Here is a 12,437-nt window from a genome sequence, read left to right as displayed (position 1 = left end):
TGCACAAATCTGACCTCTCCTTTCTAAGCCCAGGAGCTAGCTCTCTGAGGCTTGGCTCGCAGCTGAAACACTCATGTGTTGACAGAGGCCTCTTCTGGATCTATGATGACAACAAGTATCTGAGGACGCTGACTGACTTGTACAGATGCGAGCTGAGGTCCAGATATGAGGTCCCCTTGAGACAAATGAGGTTTTCAGAGCCTGGCAGGCACTCTTTGGTTTTGACGGGAGATGGACACTTGTGCACATTGTCTCCTTGACCCTCGAATTTTACCAAACTGGCAGTTTTACAAGACCCAAAATTTCCTAATGTGTTCTCCATTGTTTTCCATCTGAAAAACAACTCCATAAACTTTAAGTGTATACATGTATATTTGTTCCTGAATGACACACTTGCCAAAGAGTAATCCACAGATGTTTAGACCTAATACTTCCTTTCCTGACCAAGCATGCACTTCTCTTCTACTTCAGGAAGACTGCCCTTCACTATATGTAATTATTTGCCAGGGAGAGATGGTAAGGATCATGCCATTTTTAAACCTATTGTTGAGGACCGTGTCTTTCTACTTCTTTTACCCAAAATTGTGTCAAAGGTGAGGTCCCTGGAATATGTCCTGTATCTTTTGATTTACATATGTAAGGGAACTTGACCTCATCTTAAGGCTGGAAACCCTCTCGGTATCAAGGGACAGCTGTCAAGGATGTGTACCATACCAGTGGAAGTACAGGTTTCTATTTTGCTCATCTCTGGCAAGGTAACAGTGCAATAAGGTGCAACACATGTTTCTCTTAAGCTCCTGTCCCTGTAGTGGAAGCTCTTGAAGTGTATCACTCTGCTTCTACATAGTATGTGTTACATTCGGCATATAGATAGCCTTCATACACAACCTGCTGGACACAAGCAGAAGGCTAACACCTATTCTCAAATATTTTTTATTTTTACTTACCACCTGTGAAACAATAACACTGGAAAAATTACAAAAGCAAGGACAACATTGCAGCTGCTACACAGGGTATTGAGAGAATGGCTAAGACCATCTTAAACCAAAGCCCAAAGAAAGAAGTACCACACAACAATTAGTACCCCTACGAGTACACCAGAAACATTACAATTCAATCAAAATGACACACATATCCTGATTCAACATGGCATGTAGGTAGGAAATGTTTATTTCTCTTGAATATACTGTTTGATATATGCCCGCTTCAACAAATTTTGATGGTTGCATATCCAATAGACTGTATGTTCCAAGGTAAGATTTGATGGAAAATATACTCCTAAGAATTGATATCTTAATCACAACATCTTTAAAGTAAGTGCTTAGAAAATTTCTTCTTTTCATAAAAATAAACTTGAGTCACAGCAGCCAATTCCAAAGTTCATCACCATCATTGTTACGAAATGCACAATTCAAGTCCTGGGAACATACATCTCTGAAGTGCAAAGGGCAACATTAATTTCAACCCCATTCTCATATGCAGATAAGGACATGACAGAATTAGGATGTCTAGGGATGAACTCATTCTAAAAACACATAGAAGCAAGTGCATGGGCAGTGTGTGATTTTACATGATATTTCCAAAGAGATAAATATAGACTGGATGTAACACATTCCTCCTCAGTACGCCATGGCTGTGAACATTTTTTTAGTACTCTAATAGATTATACTATGAGAGTGATATTTGTTTTGTACCTGCCTGCCTTTTACAGGCTTCCCTTATGCTCTCTAAAGTCAGCCATCCTGTGTCTTTTAGCACCATCCAAAATGCTATAACTCTCTGGTTTTGAGCAATCTGTCATAATATCAGAATTACTCACAGCCATTGCTAAGCCTGAGGAAGGTAAATGAACTCCCTCCCTTGGGATGTCTAGGGAAGAGGTAAGGGCTCAGCAACTTCCTGCTTGAGAGGATTTCAGGTAGCGAGGTTGCTGAGATGCACTTCCTTTCCCAAATAATTTCTTTGAAATGCTGTTTCAGGCCAGAGCTTTTGAGAGCTGCTTCTTCGCTGGCACAACAGGTAAGCTCTGGATCCCTTTGACTTGACTTGCTTCCTTTGAGTAAAGGCAGGAGACTTCTAAAGGGTTATTTACCTAATGAGTAGCTCTAGTAATGAGAACGTCATGATGACACTCTCTAGGCCATATCTCATTGATTCGTAGTGTGCATTCATGTTAACAATTGTGATGCCTCTTCCATAGCAGGTGTACTCTCCCAGCAAGTCATGTCTGGTAAAAGCTATGGTCAAAGAAAACCATTAATATAATTAACTGTAGACTTAGGAAATTTAAAATTCACTAATGGGGTAAAGTTATTTGAGAAATTAATTTCAGTTGATCCTGCTCTCTGAAGCTTTCAATTTGAAACAAAATATATGACTTTCAACCATATTTCAATTCCAAGCTCTTTAGCATATTATCATTCAGACTCATAGCCAGATTAACAGGTATTTTCTACTGATAGGTGTGGTACCCAAAGGTAGATGATATAATATTGGGAGTCTAGCCCACTAGAGCACAGAGAGCACCAACTACAGTATCAGGCCATCCTTCTGTTCTTCTGAATGCTCAGGATGCACCCAAAATCTCTTCCCCTTCTTTTAAGTAGCTTTGCAGATGACAGTTTTGTTCCCTTAATTTCAAGTGAAAGATCATTAAAATGTACCATTCTAAATCAGAGTAAAGATAACACCATTAATTAATGTACCAAACAAACTAACATATTCAGCCACATCACTAGATTGCCCATAGTATACCAAACAATAAGGAAAAGTTCTGTGGACATTGCACTGCACTTTAAAAACCTCTAAAATTGATCACATGTCAATTTATACAAAGGAATACAACACTATATAATAACATGTAGAGACTACTACAGACTCAGACTCAGAACCAAAATGCCCCTTACTTCTCAAAGACCTGCAAGAGCCCTGGTGTTCTGGGAAACAGCTGACCAAGCAAGCCCTGTGATTTACATCCTGACATGTAAGGAAATATTAGTGGACAACATAGACATGGAACATGCTTGAAAAAATATTAATCTGAAGACTGATATGCAGAGCTTTGAAATAGATAGGGCTATATCTGTTGTACAGGAGCAACAGGGAGAACAATCTCATAAGACCACCTCAATGAAGAGATTGTAATCAAATCTGAAAATTCAGATGCCTATGAAAGGGCTATTGGAATGGACACATTGCCTTTTGAATCCTTATGAGCCCTATTAACCTTGAGAACTTGTTTAAACAATTGAGACCCAAAGCATAGTACACTTTCAAATGGCTTACAATTTATGGAGAGTCAGCAATTCTTTCCCTACACATTTTTTGAATATTTTCTCTATTATGAGAACAGAAAGGAAAGACACTTATTTCAAGTTCCTGATTTTTCCATTGCCCTGTTGATAGACTTAGGTCCATGGTGCTTGCACAAATCTGATCTCGCTTTCAAAACCCAGGAGCTAGCTCTCTGAGGCTTGCCTCGCAGCTGAAACACTCATGTGTTGACAGAGGCCTTTTCTGGATCTATGATGACAACAAGTATCTGAGGACGTTGACTGACTTGTACAGATGCGAGCTGAGGTCCAGATATGAGGTCCCCGTGAGACAAATGAGGTTTTCCAGCCTGTCAAGCACTCTTTGGTTTTGACAGGAGATGGACCCTTGTGCACATTGTCTCCTTGATCCTGGAGTTTTACCAAACTGGCAGTGTTACCAGTCCCAAACTTGCCTAAGATTTTCTCCATTGTTTTCCATCTGAAAAGACAATTCCATAGACTTTAAGCGTATACCTGTATATTTGTTCCAGACTAACACACGTGACATAGAGTAAATCCACAGATGTTTAAGACCTGATACATCTCTTCCAGACCATACATGCACCTCTCTTCTACCCTAGAAAGGCCACTCTTTCTGATATGTATTTAGTTGGCAGGGAGATAGAAATGCTCATGCCATTTTTAAAGGTATCTTGAGGACCATGTCTTTCCCCTTCTATGCAAATTTGTGTCAATGTTGAGGTCCCCAGAATATATCCTGCATCATTCAATTTATATATGGGAGGGAAGTTATCTTTGTCCTTAGACCATCTGGACATTGAGGGAGAACTGTTCAGGCAGCATCCCATATAAGTGAAACTACAGGTTTCTATTGTGCTCATTACTGCCAAGTTAGCATTGCAATGTGGTACAGAACTTAATCTCCTCTCCCTGAAGTGGAAGCTCTTCCTGTGAATTCACTATTATTAAAGTGTATCACACTGCTTCTACAGAGTATGTGTTATATTTGGCATATAGATAGCATTCACAAACTACTTACTGGACACAAGCAGAAGCCCAACATCACTTCCAAATATTTTTGGTTCTTATTCACCATCTGGGGAAAAAATCCCACAGAAAAAATTACAAAAGCAAATACAACATTGCAGGCATTACACAGGGTATAGAGGAAATGGCTCAGACCATCTTAAACCAAAGGCAAAGGAGAAAAGATCCACACAACAAGTATAACTCCTAGAAATAGGCTGGAAACATCAAAGTTCAAGCAAAAGTGACCTGTATATGATGATTAAACCTGGCATGTAGGTAGGAAGTATTGACTTCACTTGATTATACTCTTTGATATATGCCCTCTTAAACAGAGTTTGAGGCCATGCATGTCCAGTAGACTGCATTTTCCAAAGAAAGATTTGAAGGAAAACGTACTCCAAATATCTTTACCCATGAAATCTTAATCACAACATCCTTATCAGTAAAAGCTTAGAAATTTCTTCTTTTCATGAAAATTAATTTGAGTAACAGGAGCTGGTGACAAAACTATTCCCCATCATTGGTAGGAAATCCACTGTTCAAGAACTGGTAACATACCTAGAGTGCAAAGAGAACCATTAATTTTTACACAATTCTCAGATGCAGATTTGTCCATGGCAGAAGTAGACTATCAAATGCTGAACTCATTCTAGAAACACATAAAGGAAATTCCATGTGCAGTGTGTGAACTTACATCTGATTTCCAAAGAGAAAAATCTAGACTGGATGCAACCCATTCTACCCCTGTTCAATATGCCTTTAGACATTTTCTTATTACCACAAATTGAATTATGAGAGTGATATTTGTTTTATAGCTGCCTGCCTGTTTACAGGCTAAACTATGCTCCTGAAGTCAGCCACCCTGAGTCTTTTAGCACCATTAAAAATGCTGTAACAGTCTGGTTCAGGGCAATCTGTCAGGAATATCAGACTCCCTGGCAACATTTATTAACCCTGAGGAGGGTAAATAAACTCATTTGGGATGTCTAGGGAAGAGGGATGGATTCAGAGACTTCCAACTTGAGAGGATTTCTGCTGGCCAGGTTGCCGAGATGCACTTCCTTTCATGAAAGTCTTCATTGAAATGTTGTTGCAGGTCAGAGCCTTTTATAGCTACTTCTTTCCTGGCACAACAGGTAAGCTCTGGATGTGTTTTAATGGAATTATTTTCTTTGAGTGAAGACAGGGGACTTTCTAGAAAGTTATTTACCTACTGAGTAGCTCTAGCAATAAGAACGTCATGAAGACATTCTCTTGGCCATTTCCCATTGATTCATAGTAAACCATTCATTTGTAACAATGCCATGCCTCTTGCCTTGCAAGTATGCTCTCACAGCTGATACAAACTAGGGTCAATGGAAACCAGTAATACATTAAGTGTAGAAATAGGAAATTTAAAATTCACTAGTGGGGTGAAAGTATTTGAGAAATGAATTTCAGTTCAGCCTGTTATCTGAAGGTTTTCAGTGAAAAAAATGTGGCATTCTACCATATACCATACCCAGGCTCTTTATCTTACTATTGCTCAAACTCATAGCCTATTAATTGATATTTCTCTACTAATGGGTGTGGTACCCAAAGGAAAATAATAGAATATTGGGAGTCTAGTCCACTAGAGCACAGAGTGCACCCATTAGAGATTGAGGCCATCCTTCTTCTGTACTTGTGGAAGCTCAGAATGCACCAAATGTGTTTCCTTCTCTTTTTAAGTAGCTTTGCAGATGATGGATTTGTTCTCTTAAGTTCAAGAGAAATGTCCTAAAACTTAACATTCTAAACCACAGTTTAAAAAACACCATTGATTAACATAAAAAAACTAACATATTGAGCCACAACACTAGATTGCCCGTGATATACAAAGCAATAAGAAAAGGTATGAAGACACTGCACTGCCTTTAAATAACCTTTGAAATGTAACACTTGTCAAAATATACAAAGAAATACAACACTATATTAAAACACATTGAGACTACTACAAACTCACCCTCATAATCACAATGGCTTTTCATTCTCAAAGACCTGCAAAATCCCTGGTGATAAGGAAAATAGTTGACCTTGCCAGCCCTGTGTCTTTCATCCTGACATTAATAAGGAAACACAAATAGAGAATGTAGACATGGGACATGCTTCATAAATAATTGAAATAAACAATGGTATGCAGAGCTTTGTAAAATATAGGGGTATATCTATCATACAGGAGAAACAGGGAGATCAATCTAATAAAACGGACAAGATGAAGGGACTGAAATAAAATCTGAAAAATAAGATGCTTATGAAAAGTCTCAGAGAAAGGACTCATTGCATTTTGAATCCTTGAATTTTTGACCTATTAACTTTGAGAGTGTTTTAGTGACTGAGACTCATAGCATAGTAGGCATGCAAATTGATTTGGTTTTTTGGAGGGTCAGCAATTTTCCCCCATACATTTTTAGAAAACTTTCTCTATTATGAAAACAAAAGTAAATTCACTTATTTCAAGTTCCTGGTTTTTCCATTGCCCTGTTGATAGACTGAGGTCCTTTGCTCCTGCACAAATCTGATCTCTCCTTTCAAAATCCAAGTGTTAGCTTTCTGAGGCTTGGCTCACAGCTGAAACACTCATGTGTTGACAGAGGCCTCTTCTGGATCTATGATGACAACAAATATCTGAGGACGTTGACTGACTTGTACAGATGCGAGCTGAGGTCCAGATATGAGGTCCCCTTGAGATAAATGAAGTTTTCAGAGCCTGGCAGGCACTCTTTGGTTTTGACAGGAGATGGACACTTGTGCACATTGTCTCCTTGACTCTAGGTTTTTACCAAAATGGTATTATTACAGGACCCCAAATTGCCTAATGTTTTCTCCATTGTTTTCCATCTGAAAAGACAATCCCATAGACTTTAAGTGTATAATGTACTTTAGTGACTAACATATGTACCGAAGAGAGAATCTACAGATGTTTAGGACCTGATACATACCTTCCCAACCATGAAAGTACCTCTCTTATACTCCACTAAGACCACCCTTCATATATATATATAATTGGCATGGAGAGATAGTTAGGCTCATGCCTTTTTTAAAGGTATTTTTAGAGGACCATGGCTCTCCCTTTCTTTTATCCAAATTTATATCAATGATGAGGTTCCGAGAATAGGTCCAGCATCATTCCATTTGTATATAGAAAGGAAGTTGTCTTTACCCTTAGGGATGTAATCTTTCTGGACTCTAAGGAACACCAGTTCAGGCAGCATACCTTACCAGTAGAAATTCACATTCTATTGTGGTCATTCCTGGCAAGATAGCTTTGCAATGTTGTACAGAACAAGTTTCACTTAACTTGCTTCTACAGAGTATGTATTATGTTTGGCAAATATATAGTGTTCACATACTACTTGCAGGACACAAACAGATGGCCAAATTCACTTCCAAACTATATTTGGTTCTTATTCACCACTTGGAAAACAATACCAAAGGAAAAATTACAAAAAAGAGACAATATTACATCCGTAACCCAGATTATAGAGGGGATGACAAAGGATATATTAACAGAAAGCCCAAGAGAAGAAAGGCTACACAATAAATATCAGCCCTACAAATATGCCAGAAACATCATAGTTTAAGCAAAAATGACCCACCTATCATGATTCACCCTAGCATGAAAGTGTTTTAATTCACTAGGATATACTGTTTGATATGTGCCCTTTTAAACAGAGTTTGAGCCATGTATGTCGAATAGACTGCATTTTCAAAGGTAAGATTTGGAGGAAAATGCAGTCCAAACAATTGGACTTATGATATCTTATTTTAAAAAATCATTACAGTAAGTGCTTAAAAACATTCTTTTTTTCATAAAATTTATATGAGTCTCAAGAGATGATGCCAAAGCTCTTCACCATTATTGTTAGTAAATCCACTATTCAAGACCTGGTAGCATACCTGGAGTACAAAAGACACCATTAAATTCTACTCCATTCTGAAATATATATCTGGCTATTGAAGTACAATGTAAAAGGTTGAACTCATTATAGAAAAAAAGAAGGCAACACCATGGGCAGTACATGATTTTACATCCGATTTATAGTCAGATCAACCTAACTGGATGTAACACATTTCTCTCCTGTAAAATGTGCTTTGGAACAATTCTTTAGTACCATGAATTATACTATGCTATGAGGGTGATATTTGTTTGTAGCCTGGATTGACCACAAAAAAAATGCACTTCCTGTGAATGTCTACCTCTGGGCTTGGAGATGCTACCCAACACAATCCTCATGCCTTGTATTTGCTGTTGTCTTGCAGTCTTCTGGCATACTGTCTTAGACCAAACAGCTGAATCACAGACCAGGGGTAAGTGTTAATCTCTTGCATTTGACTTCCAAAAAATGCAGTGTGCCTCCAGTAATTAGCAGAGTCTGAAATGATGGATGTTGAAATAAGAAGGACCCATATAGATGGAGACTAGAATTAGTTAAAAGCAGAAGCCTCCATTTCCTGGGCAGTATATCAAATTATGCTGGCTCACAGGAATTATATTTTAATGATATCTTAGCAGCTGGGTCTGGAGAGAGGGAGATAATGAGAGGGACACCGGGCGTGATCATGTTGCCTCATTGCTTGCAATAAGATTATGGAGAAACGTGTCTCCGCTCACCAGTGGTTTTCAGATTAGGCCTACTTTGAATGGGATAGCAAGATATATATGTGCTGAAAATTACCATATATGACATAAGATATAGACAGCATTTGGTTAGCAGAGTAACGTGCAATGGGAAGATCATTCTCAAAGAAATTGGACCTACAGATAGGTACAAGTTCCGGGTGTTATTCTGAGGCACTGGATAGCCTTGAGGGTGTTTCTATCATCATTACTTTGAGTTCATTCAGCAATACTTCAGGAGGCACAGACATGCATGTGAATACAGGATAAGGAAGAAATAATCATGCTAGGACCAATCCCATGAGATACAATATACATCCATGCCCAAGAGTCAGAAACCCTTATTGACATTTCAGTGAAGGGCTTGGCAAGACATTGAAACTATGGCAAAGGCCTCCTGATACTTGTTGTTCCTAAGAGGACTCTGACCCAGAAGACTGAGAAAAACCTGAATAAGAATAAAGCAAAGTTATTAAGAAGGACAGTTATATCCTTTAAGAAAAGGGATGTTCATTTGACATTCTTCTAATGCATATTGGATACCACAGCAGATCTGTGTCTATTATACATGGTTGCCTTTAGGTGAACTTCACCAAGTTATATGAGGATCTCACGAAGAACACATTCCCCAGGATTTCCCTATGGTAGTCAGATATGTCCTCTCTCTAAATGAAAAGGGAAAGCAATGAGCAGCAGAAGAGTTCAAATGGAATTCTACCTTCCATGGCAATGGCAAATTTGTATCCACCACTTAACATCTATGATTTGCCTCTGGTAGAAACAGCAACTATCACTGATATGCACCAATGGGCAGGAAGCCAGAAGGAACTTTCTCAAATTTGAAAGACCTTACATATTTTTAATAAAGAATACACGTGCACATGTCCTACCACCATTGCCTTTCATTCCACCCACAAAGTTCTCCATCAAAGAGGCCACTACAGCATGAAGACAAGAAGTATCAGGGTTGATTCTCCTTGGATAGCTGTCTCCAACCTGGATTCTAATGGACTTTTTTGGGTCTGATAAGTGTCAGTGTTACAGGATTATAAAAATAGCATGCATAGCAACTATCAGTGGAGGCCTGGGTCAAAGATGAAAACCTAATGTCACAAAGAGAGGTGATGACATAAAAATCATATTTAAAGGGAATATATTTAGGCCCAGAAAAGAGAACAGGGGCATCATGGCCTACTTCTCCTTCATGCATTCTCAAGGGAGGGTTATGGTGGTCCTATGGTCCCCAAGGGCCCATATTCAAAGGACAGAACCTTAGAACATATGGAACACATCTGGTTTTGAGCCGTGAATGGCCAAAAAAATTTACTTTCAGTGAATTTCTACCCCTAGGTTTGCCTATGCTGCCCGACACACTCCTCATGTCCTTGTCTTTGCTGGTGTCTTGCAGTCTTGTGGCATACCATCTTAGGCCTCACAGCTGCCCACAGCCCTATAGTAACTGTTAGTCTCTTGCATTTGACTTCCTAAAATGCAGTGTGCCTACACAAATTGGCAACAAAGTGAGTCTGAAATGATGAATGTTGAAATAAGATGGACCCACACATTGATGAAAACTAGAACTGTTTTAAGACAGAAGCCTCGGTTTCCAGGGCAGAATATCAAATTGTGCTGGCTCACAGGAATTACTTTTTTACTGAGATCTTAGCAACTGTGTCTGTGGAGAGGGAGATATTGAGAGGGACACCAGGCATGATCCCTTTTCCTCATTGCTTGCAGTGGGATTATGGGAAGAAGTGTATCCGTTCAGTAGTGGTTTTCACCCGAGCACACTTTGAATGGGATACCAAGATATTTAGGTGCTCAAAATCACGACAGTCTCAATTCCTACAGCATAGTGATGATTGATGTAAAATGTGGCCAGCATTTGGTTAGGTGAGCAATTTGCACTGGTAAGATAGTTCTCAGGGAAATTGGACCTCTGTACAGATTGAAGATTCAGATGTTCTTCTGATGTACTGAATAACCTTGAGGGTGTTTCTATCATCTCTACTTTGAGTTCATACCACATCCTACAAGGAGCACATGCATGGTTGGGAACATTGGGTATGTCAGACAAATTTTGCGTTGAACAATCCAATGAGACAAAATAAACATCCCTACAAGAGACTAAGACTGTTGAGAAGATTTCAGTGCAGTTCCATGGAAAAACATTGAAGCTATAGCAAAGGCCTCCATGATACTTCATATACCAAGGAGAACTCTGAAACGGAAGTCTGAAACATATGTGGATACGAATCCAGCACGGTTCTTAAGAATGTCATTTAGACCCTTTGCATAAGGGAATGTTCTCTTGAGGTTTATCTAACGTATATTGGACACGACAGGAGTCCTGTGTCCGTTCGACATGGGGACCATTACTGGACCATCACGAAGTCATGTGAGGATCTAAATAAGATTACTTTCCCGAGGATTTATTATACTACTTAGATATGTAACTTGGCAAAAAGGAAAAGGAAAGCAATGACGCCCTGAAGAGTTCATCTGGAATTCTACCTTCCATAGCAAAGGCAAATTTGTATCCACAACTTAACAGCTATGCTTGGCCTCTAGGAGAGACAGCAACTATCACTGATATGCACCCATGGGCAGGAGGCCAGGAAGAACGTTCTCAAATTCCAATGACCTTAAGGTTCTTTTAGGAAGGAATGGAGGTGCATGTGTGCTACAACCGTTCTCTTTCATTCCACCCACAAGGTTCTCCAGCAGAGAGGCCAGCACAGCATGAAGACAAGAAGTATCAGGCATGATTCTCCTTGGATAAGTGTCTCCGGTCCGCATGCGAAGGGACTGTTGTTGGGTCTGGTAAGGGTCCGTGTGACAGGATTATTAAAACAGCATGCGTAGCAGCGATCGGTGGAGGCCTGGGTAAATGATGAAAACCTAATGTCACGAAGAGAGGTGATGACATAAAAATCATGCTCAATAGGATTACGCTGAGGCCCAGAAATGAGGACGGGGGGAACATGGCCCGATTCTCCTGCATGCATTCTCAAGGGAGAGTTATGGTGGCCCTAAGGTCCCCAAAGCCTCTTATTCAAAGGAGAGAACCTTGGCACACCTGGTGCACGTCTGGTTTGGGGCATTGAATGGCCACCAAAATGCACCTCGGGTGAAGTTCTACCCCTGGGCTTGGAGATGCTGCCCAACACAATCCTCAAGTCCTTGTCTTTGCTGTTGTCTTACAGTCTTCTGGCACACCGTCTTAGACCCCACAGCTGCACCCCAGCCCTGAGGTAAGTGCCAATTGCTTGCATTTGACTTCCTAAAAGGCAGTGTGCTTCCACTAATTGGCAACAAAGCGAGTCTGAAATGATGGGTGTAGAAATAAGAAGGACCCACCCACTGATGCAGACTAGAACTGGTTCGACACGGAAGCCTCCGTGTCCTGGGCAGTATATCAAAGTATGCTGGCTCGCAGCAATTACATTTTCCTGACCTCTTAGCAGCTGTGTCCGGAGAGAGGGAGCTATTGA

General features: G+C 39.8%; 1 long non-coding RNA gene across 1 annotated transcript; it reads left to right on the top strand.

Moving 5' to 3' along the window:
• Window positions 1-463: 463 nt before the first annotated feature.
• LOC311608665 lies at window positions 464-12,198 on the top strand. Its single transcript, XR_014783066.1, has 5 exons — window positions 464-516; window positions 1,980-2,019; window positions 5,401-5,440; window positions 8,586-8,633; window positions 12,150-12,198. It is a non-coding gene; the product is annotated as an uncharacterized lncRNA (long non-coding RNA).
• Window positions 12,199-12,437: the final 239 nt, after the last annotated feature.

This window comes from Acomys minous, assembly GCF_964271855.1.
Source record: "Acomys minous genome assembly, chromosome: 2".
Taxonomy (NCBI): Eukaryota; Metazoa; Chordata; class Mammalia; order Rodentia; family Muridae; genus Acomys; species Acomys minous.
Note: the sequence above shows the minus strand (reverse complement) of the source record. Positions and strands in the feature narration are given on the sequence as shown.